Source organism: Salvelinus fontinalis, chromosome 3 (genome assembly GCF_029448725.1).
Source record: "Salvelinus fontinalis isolate EN_2023a chromosome 3, ASM2944872v1, whole genome shotgun sequence".
Lineage (NCBI taxonomy): Eukaryota > Metazoa > Chordata > Actinopteri > Salmoniformes > Salmonidae > Salvelinus > Salvelinus fontinalis.
Genome location: NC_074667.1, coordinates 41262223 through 41269887, shown reverse-complemented (window position 1 = coordinate 41269887; position 7665 = coordinate 41262223). Strand labels below are relative to the sequence as shown.

The following is a 7665-nucleotide window of genomic DNA, read 5'->3' as shown; positions in this document are numbered from 1 at the left end:
TCCAGAAAATCCCATTGTATGATTTTTAAGTAATTGATGGGGAGCGTTGCTGTACAGCTATTTTCGGGTCTCTCCAGAAATGTTTGATCTGGGTCAAGTTCAGGCTCTGGCTGGGCCACTCAAGGACATTCAGAGACTTGTCCCAAAGCCACTCCTGCGTTGTCTTGGCTGTGTGCTTAAGGTCGTTGTCCTGTTGGAAGGTGAACCTTCCCCCCCAGTCTGAGGTCCTGAGTGCTCTGGAGCAGGTTTTCATCAAGGATCTATCTGTACTTTGCACTGTTCATCTTTCCCTTGATTCTAACTAGTCTCCCCGTCCCTGCCGCTGAAAAACATCCCCACAACATGATGCTGCAAACACCATGCTTCACCGTAGGGATGGTGCCAGGTTTTCTCTAGACGTGACGCTTGGCATTCAGGCCAAAAAGTCCTTTAGGTGCCTTTTTAGCAAACTCCAAGCGGGCTATCATGTACCTTTTACTGAGAAGTGGCTTGCTTCTGGCCACTCTACCATAAATGCCTGATTGGTGGAGTGCTGCAGAGATGGTTGTCCTTCTGGAAAGTTCTCCCATCTCCCCAGAGGAACTCTGGAGCTCTGTCAGAGTGTCAGACTGTCAGATTGACCATCACCTCCCTGACCAAGGCCCTTCTCCCCCGATTGCTCAGTTTGGGCTGGCGGCAAATTCTAGGAAGAGTTTTGGTGGTTCCAGACCTCTTCCATTTAAGAATGATGGAGGCCACTGTGTTCTTGGGGACCTTCAATGCTGCAGACATTTTTTGGTACCCTTCCCCAGATCTGTGCCTCGACACAATCCTGTCTCAGAGCTCTACGGACAATTTTTTCCACCTCATGGCTTGGTTTTTGCTCTGACGTGCACTGTCAACTGTGGGACCTTATATAAACAGGTGTGTGCCTTTCCAAATCATATCCAATCAATTGAATTTACCACAGGTGGACTGATCAAGTTGTAGAAACATCTCAAGGATAATCAATGGAAACAGGATGTATCTGAGCTCAATTTTGAGTCTCATAGCAAAGGGTCTAAATACCTGTAGATAAGGTATTTCTGTTTTAAATTTGTAATAAATGTGCAAAGATTTCTAAAAACGTATTTTCGCTTCGTCATTATGGGATATTGTGTGCAGATTGAGGAATTTTTTTTTTAAATCAATTTTAGAATAAGGCTGTAATGTAACAACATGTGGAAAAAGGGGAGGGGTCTGAATACTTTCTGAAATCACTGTTTGTGTTGCCACCCTAGAGTCCCACACTACTCATAAAGCAAATGCATAACTTTTTTTATTATTCAAAAACATAAAATACCGTCATACCGTCCAATTGTTTTAAAATACCCTGATGTGATTTTTTTGGCCATATTGCCCAGCCCTAATAGAGACCTGTTAATAGTTCATACACATTTTCCATTACTTTTCTATGACTTTTAACCACATTTTCATTACTATTATTATAGCCTACATGACAAGGTAAGCATTATTGGCACTGCAAGGCTGCTGTCTGGTCCTATTTAGGCTGCTGTATGGACCTACCATCTGCTGTTGTGCCCTTGACCCTCCACAAAGTAGACCTGCACTGTTAGTCACATGTCAACATGTGGTCTACCCTCATTCTGGAGAGCTCCTGGGTGTCCAGGCTTGGCTTTTGAAGCACCCAAGTCTGCTTATAAATGTCCTGATGAGCACATGATGTTTAGGCTACAATGTGGTTAGACCAAGGCTTGAACAAAAGACTGCACACCCTGTAGCTATCTTGGAGGATGGTTGCCAGACTTGATATAAAATCTTGCACAATTACAACCAATTACTTTTGGTTTTATGAAATGATTCCCTCTTTCAATGAATAAGGGATCAAATGGATAAGGTAGATAGGTTACTTCAAAGCAAGGTATCTAACCAGACATGTTTATATATAAGGCTCAAATAATCATATTTCAGGGGAGATCTATGCACAGCAAGTTATTTGTCGATTAGGCTATTCTTAGAATATTTTTTTATGTTGTCTCAAATGCATGGCTACTGTTTAATAGAGGGTAATCCCAGTTTTCCAACGATGCATATGTATTTAGGCTATCTACAGTGCCGGTGAAAAGGCGACAACAACATTAATGCTTAGTTAGATAGTTAACTTGTGTCAGTTATCTCACAAGCAGTGGTGTAAAGTACTTCAGTAAAATACTTGAAAGTACTACTTAAGTAGTTTTTTGGGGTGTCTGTAATTTACTTTATTATGGGGCCTCCCGACTGGCGCACTGGTCTAAGGCACTGCATTGCCGTGCTAGCTGTGCCACTAGAGATTCTGGGTTTGAGCCCAGGATCTGTCGCAGCCAGCCACGACCGGGAGACCCATGGACCGGCACACAATTGGCCCAGCGTTGTCCGGGTTAGGGGAGGGTTTGGCCGGCAGGGATGTCCTTGGCCCATCGCGCTCTAGCAACTCCTGTGGTAGGCCAGGCACAGTGCACGCTGACACGGTCACCAGGTGTACGGTGTTTCCTCCGACACATTGATGCGGCTGTCTTCCTGGTTAAGTGGGCATTGTGTCATTGTGTCAGTGCGGCTTGGTTGGGTTGTGTTTTGGAGGACGCACGGCTCTCGACCTTCGCCTCTCCCGAGTCCATACGGGAGTTGCAGCAATGAGACAAGATTGTAACTACCAATCGGATACCACGAAATTGGGGGGAAAAAGGGGGTAAAAAAAATGATAAAATAATTTACTATAAATATTTTTGTTGTTGAAAATGATCAGGTCTTGTTTGCCTAATATAAGTATTTTTTTATTGTTTATACTTGTAACGTTCGTCATATGCCTCCTCCTCGAATGAGGAGGAGCATGGATCGGACCAACACGCAGCGAGGTATGCAGACATAAAGAATTTATTAACAAGACGAACACTGACACGAAATACACTTGAATAGAATACAAAACAACAAAACGACGTAGACAGACCTGAACTTGAGAACTTACATAGACACAAAGAACGCACGAACAGGAAAGACTAGCCAAACGAACGAACAAACAAAACAGTCCCGTGTGGAAGACACAGACACAGGAACAATCACCCACAAACAAACAGTGAGAACAGCCTACCTTAATATGGTTCTCAATCAGAGGAAACGTCAAACACCTGCCTCTAATTGAGAACCATATCAGGCAACACATTTAACCCAACATAGAAACCCATAACATAGAATGCCCACCCCAACTCACGCCCTGACCAACTAAACACATACAAAAACAACAGAAAACAGGTCAGGAACGTGACAATACTTGTACTTTTACTTTTGAAACTTAAGTATATTTTAGCAATAACATTTACTTATGATACTTAAGTATATTTAAAACCAAATGCTTTTAGACTTTTACTCAAGTAGAATTTTACTGGGTGACTTTCACTTTTACTTTAGTCATTTTCTATTAAGGTATCTTTACTTTTGCTCAAGTATGACAGTTGGGTACTTTTTCCACCACTGCTCGCAAGTTCTGTCATTATCTTATACCTGCTGCTGAAATGTCACGCTCTCTCCTCAGGCAACGGCACACTCGCACTGGCACACACGCAGCACACACCGACGCACACTGAAGTGTCATTCCGATGATGGCTGATATGTAGATTTTTAAGTGATTGATAATATTTAAGTGTGCCTTCATGAATTACATTGACAAAAAAATATGAAACTAATTTCCATAACTTTTCATGACCTTTACAAACCCTCATTTGACAACTTGGAACAGCGCATCATGCTTATTCAGGCTGATGAATGCCCACTCTTTATTGCTATTCAATGCAGATCCCGCCTTCATTCCGCTTTGATCAAACTTTATTATCTCGGTGTGTGAAAACTAGGACAGCGATAGGCTACTTTGTTTTATAGATGAGCCAGTACACAATTCCCCAATAATTAGAAGTGCCTGAACTCCGCTTCGGCCCAAGTCGAGCACTGCCGATCTAAGATATTTGTCATCAATTTCTATTTTTAGAAGACCTGAAAAACATTCTGTCGTGTGCTCTCGTTGGTGCTGCTGTCCTGTACCATGTTTGCTGTGGTGTAGTTGTGTGTCTCGCTCAGGGCCTGCTGCCTATCACACTTTTACTGCACTGAAAACGCTGAACTGCAATGCCCTCCTCCACCGTTGTCTTTCTCTGCATTGGCTCTCGGCAGCTCGTTCCACGGTTGCTGAGGCAACCGAGGAGGATGGGGCCCAGCGTGGCAGGGCGAAGCCTTGGGCTGCGTTGTGTCTGGGCCCCGTGTTGCCTGACTGCTGACCTGGGGCTGGGGCTATGCGGGGGGAGGAGCCAGCCCTGCAGATGGGTTTCCACAGGCCCTGCATGGGCCCTGCCATCCAGCTGCAAACAAAAGTCCCCCTAATGTTAAAGCTAGCGCTAGCGTCACAGCTGCGCCTCTCTGCCTCTGCCGGCTGTTCTGCAGCTCTGCCTCACTCTGCTTCGGCTGTCACAGGAGCACAGGCAGCAAGATGTCATCCTCCTCCAGCGAGGGCCAAGGAAAGTCCAAATCCACACTGCGCAAGAGGGGGAGTCTGCAGAGCACCACCAGCCCTGGTGAGTGGAGGGGTGCGGGTGGATTGGGGTCCCAGAGAGGGGAGTAAGGGAAAGCGGGGGTTAAACGGGAGGAGTGGGGGGTGTTGATTCGCATTTGGAGTCGAACGGACATATGCTAGTGCAGTAGTGTGAAGGCACTCAATGTTACTACAGTAGAATGGCAAAGATAAAGAAAAACTGGAAATATGAATTTTCTTTCTCTGATAGTCCAGTTTTTGGGGGATTCATTTGTTGATTAGGCCTATGTTCTAATGGGAGCTTTGCATGCACTTTCAATTGTCCTTTATTTCACTGACTGTGTGAAGAGGATGTTGGACTGTAAAAGGGATTTTTTTCTTTCTACATTTTTCTCCCATTTGAAAGCAACCATGCTTAGTAAATGCATGGTTAATCATGGAATATGGTTTGTTTGATTGTTTCTAATTGTCTAATCAAGGTTGTTAATTCACCAATAGCTAAACATTTTGATCTATAGCAGGAGGTCAACAACATTTTCCTTTATCAGAGCTTTAAAGCCAGAATCCTTCTTGGTGAAACTGCCATGCAATATTACAACAACAAAGAAGTTACTGCAAACAACAAACTCTGTTTTTTTCCCTCATTGCTTGCGCTATCGAACAGCAGAAAATGTACTGCACAGTGGAGGCTGCTGAGGGGAGAATGGCTCATAATACTGGCTAGAACGGAGTGAATGGAATGGCATCAAACACATGTATTTGATACAATTCCACTAATTTTGTTCCAGCCATTACCACGAGCCTGTTCTCCCTAATTAAGGAGCCACCAACGTCCTGCGGTACTGCAATTTGTTTTACCATGAAGCACCTCACCTCTGCTTCTTCAACAAAACAAAAACAATATATTTGAGATATTTGACAAGCATGTGTCCACATGCTTTTGATCGTATAGTGTATTTTCCCCATTTCAGTTTTGGCCTTTGGTGAAAGATAGTATCAGCTGAAAACGTTTGTTATGACTTTGTAAGTGAGGAGCACAGATAAGTAAGCAATAGTCAAGTTTTGCATCTGTCAAAACTCATGTCAAATTGAATCACTCACTCCTCTCTGTGTGGCCAGTAAGGTTTATTAGAGGACAGCCTGGCTGGAAATGGGATAGCACAACTTCCAGCCCCTCCATATCTCCCCCAGTGGGCTTGGATAGGGCACAGCAATAGGGCTCATTTATTTCCTATATTTCATCACAGCCCTCACCATGACAATGGCCCCTTTGGCTGTTTGGCCAAGCCATGCTATGTCACACACACAGGGGAATTTTTATGTAGAAGAACTGAGAAGCTCAGACATTCTACTCCAAAATGAATGAAAAATATAGCTGCATGCAGCAATGCTGGGGTTCAAGCTTTGGCCCCATAGCGCCACCATCAGGACAAATTCCACACATTGCCCTAGGATGAGCTACTTCTGTACTACTTACCATGCTTGCCAAATATCAGAACTCCACATCGAACAGATCATGCAATATGCTTTTAATGTATTTTGGACCAATTTTGACAGCATTTGGAACATGTGTACCAAGTAGGGTTGGGTGATATTATGATAGTATTGGATATCGAAGATGATTGGCAGCCATCGTTGATGGTGACATCGTGATATGACAGACAATGCATAGCCTATTTCAACGAGCTTGGCACATTGCAGTAAAGAGCTGACTGGGCATCCCACAGCAGGGCCATGCCAAGTGGCCTATTCCTTTGCTATAGCCTGCATAACCTATTTCAATACATATGTTATAAACAGTTTGCAGAATGTGTGACAATGTAGACAGAGCTAAGATTTTCACCAAAGTAGCGCAAAATATCCTGTGAGAAAATATGTTATATTTTTTTCCCTCTCAATGTCAAAAGAATCTGGGCCATATAGCCAAAGCCCATTTAGGATTTTTTTAGACCGGACACGCCAGTGTCTAATTTTGTATTTTCTCTCCATTTTATATGAATACGACTTCAGTTTTTATGCATGCTGGCTTTCTCCCACCGCGCTACTTCCTGATCAAACAATGAAGTTCTCAGAATGTTTTAAGTTGTTTGTGAATAACCTAAAAACATGATAGGCCTAAGGTAATAATGACAAAGGTAGAACAAATCATAGCAAGATATGAAAATATAACGAGTAGTGAGATGTGAGCTTTCAAAGTTTGCATTTTCAATCACTTGTTATTGCGCCACCATATGGCCAATTGGCATGGCATTTGCTTGAAAGGGTGTGGCCACAGAGTTTGTGTGGCCACAGAGGGGCAACATCACAAGACTTCCAGGAACACTTGCGAAACAGACCAAGCAGACCAGTTTGGGGTTTGAGAAGTCAATGAGAGAAGTGAAAATAATTCCTTAGTTGTTCATTTTCTCAGAATCTGAAGGCACTACCTAGATTAAATTCGCTGGTCACCCCCAAAGCCTATTCCTCCTTTGGCTGCCTTTCCTTCCTGTTCTCTGCTGCCAATGACTGGAACGAATTGCAAAAATCACTGAAGCTGGAGACTCATATCTCCCTCACTAACTTTAAGCATCAGCTGTCAGAGCAGCTCACAGATCACTGCACCTGTACTTAGCCCATCTTTAAATAGCCCATCCAACTACCTCATCCCCATATCTTATTATTAAATATTTTTTTTTCTCCTTTCCCCCCCAGTATCTCTACTTGCACATTCCTCTTCTGCGCATCTATCACTCCAGTGTTTAATTGCTAAATCGTAATTACTTCGCCACTACGGCATATTTATTGCCTTACCTCCCTAATCTTACCTCATTTGCACTCACTGTATATAGATTTTTTCTATTGTGTTATTGACTGTACGTTTGTTTATTCCATGTGTAACTCTGTGTTGTTGTGTGTGTCGCACTGCTTTGCTTTATCTTGGCCAGGTCGCAGTTGTAAATGGGAACTTGTTCTCAACTGGCCTACCTGGTTAAATAAAGGTGAAGCAGCTTTGCTGCTTGAACCTCTAATAACATTAAGCTGGCGCCGTCTAAAATATAATTTTCACCTCCAGAAATGAGCCCAATAACATATTGGTCAAATTATTTGTAAAATGTATTTTAACATTTTGGACCATGCGTATAGCCTATACATGG

At 43.2% G+C, this 7665-nt stretch overlaps 1 pseudogene; it reads left to right on the top strand.

The window, feature by feature from the left end:
* The first annotated feature begins 4116 nt into the window (after window positions 1–4116).
* LOC129848407 (AMP deaminase 2-like) overlaps window positions 4117–7665 on the top strand; it is a 59123-nt pseudogene continuing 55574 nt past the window's right edge.